Source organism: Macadamia integrifolia, unplaced genomic scaffold, assembly GCF_013358625.1.
Source record: "Macadamia integrifolia cultivar HAES 741 unplaced genomic scaffold, SCU_Mint_v3 scaffold2043, whole genome shotgun sequence".
Taxonomy (NCBI): domain Eukaryota; kingdom Viridiplantae; phylum Streptophyta; class Magnoliopsida; order Proteales; family Proteaceae; genus Macadamia; species Macadamia integrifolia.
Window position 1 is genome coordinate 50,665 of NW_024868475.1, and position 1,856 is coordinate 52,520.

The following is a 1,856-nucleotide window of genomic DNA, read 5'->3' on the forward strand; positions in this document are numbered from 1 at the left end:
AAAAAAAAAAAAAAAAAAAAACAACAACAACAAAAACAACATAAAAAAAAAGAGGCGATGATCAAAATAAAAGATGATTGAAATGAAAAGACTTACCCAAGAACTCCATGCCGAGTTATAGATATGATTCCGAATATTGTGGAGAGTTTGTCCAAAGTACAATTGGCCCGGCCCTTGTCCCTTTAAGAAGAATTACTACAACCCTCCAGCTAGATTTCTCCACAAGTCTTTCTCTTTCTTTTTTCAGTCATATTTTCCAAAATCACAAAAAAAAAACTCCAAGAAGTTTCCCAATTTTCACAAAAGCCCACAAGAATGTTAAATTCTCCAAATGACTTCTTCCTTAGGAACTAGGAAGATCTTCAAGAGAAAGATGAAGAACTTCAAAGGAAACCTTCACTTAGAAAAGTAAAATGAGGAATAAACAAGAGGGGGACCATTTTATGGGTAAAAAAAAGATTCCAAATCAAGGCTCAAAGTTTAAAGTCCAAATTCAAGATTCTATTTCAAAGGTCAAAATTCAAGATTCCAAATCAAAGTCCAAGATTCTATCTCAAAGGTCAAAATTCAAATTCAAAAGTCCAAAAGATTAAAAATCGAAAGAAGAATCAACGAATCAAAGGTCAAAAATTGAAGAATCAAATTATTAATGCCTTTTACAGGGTTGAAAGAGTAGCAAATTTCTTTCCTATAATTGACAAGACTAAATATCCTAGCCTGGTTCGAAAGAACCTGCCTAGAAGACCATATAGCCCAACCCGGTTTGAAAGAATCCGCCTGGAAGACCAGATAGCCTGGCCCGGTTTGAAAGAGCCCGCCTAGAAGACCAGATTGCCCAGCCCGATTCGAAAGAACCTACCTAGAAGACCAGATAGCCCAGCTTGATTCAAAAGAACCAGCCTAGAAGACCAGATAGACCAACCCAGTTCGAAAGAACCCTTCTGGAAGACTAGATAGACCAGCCAGGTTCAAAAGAACCCACTTGGAAGACCAGATAGACCAACTCGGTTTAAAAGAACCCACCTGCTGACCAAATTCCCTGAATTGGCATATGTAAAGCCCAACTAAGGAAAATCAAAGATCAAAGTACTAACGTCTTTTGTAGGATTGGAAGAGCAGTGAATTTCTTCCTATAATCGGCAACCCAGGTAAGTCCTAAAACTCTAAAATAGTTGAGAGATATTATCTGTTGCATTTTCAACTCCATCATCAATAAGAAAAATGACGGCAATACATGCTTTAGGTGACAAAATGTGATCATTCTTTTCTTTACCCTTCGATCGTTGCCATAGGCCTCGGCTAAAGAGGGGCATTCTATAGACACCCAATTTTTTCACCCTCCTCCGACTATGATGAAATACGGATCTTAGATGTGACTTTTGACTTTCAATCAATAAAGATGATGATTGACTTGGAAAACCCAGAAACATTCCCCAGCTATCTGAAAACCCTGGAAACTCCCACGCGGGAGACAAGAGTGTCCAAATTTAACTTTTTATATAGAAAGGAATCTGGCTATGATGACCATAAAGATGGATAATGCTCAGAAATATGATTCTGATGATATATGGCACGTTAAAATTGGACCATCGGATCTCCTGTAATCGTCCCCAAAAAAATACATATTTCATATGCGTGCTGTGCGTAAGCCTGCCCATATGCATGCTATGTGCTCTGGCCTGCCAGCCAATAGTCCCGGATAGCCTTGAGCACGATGCTACTGGCACGCTCGCTGGTTGTAGGGTGCGCCCCTGCCTGCTGCAGCCTGTGCACAGCTGCTACCCAACCCATGGACAGCTGCTGCCTAGCCTATGCACAGCTACTGCCCACCTGTGTACTATGCCTACCTGCCCATG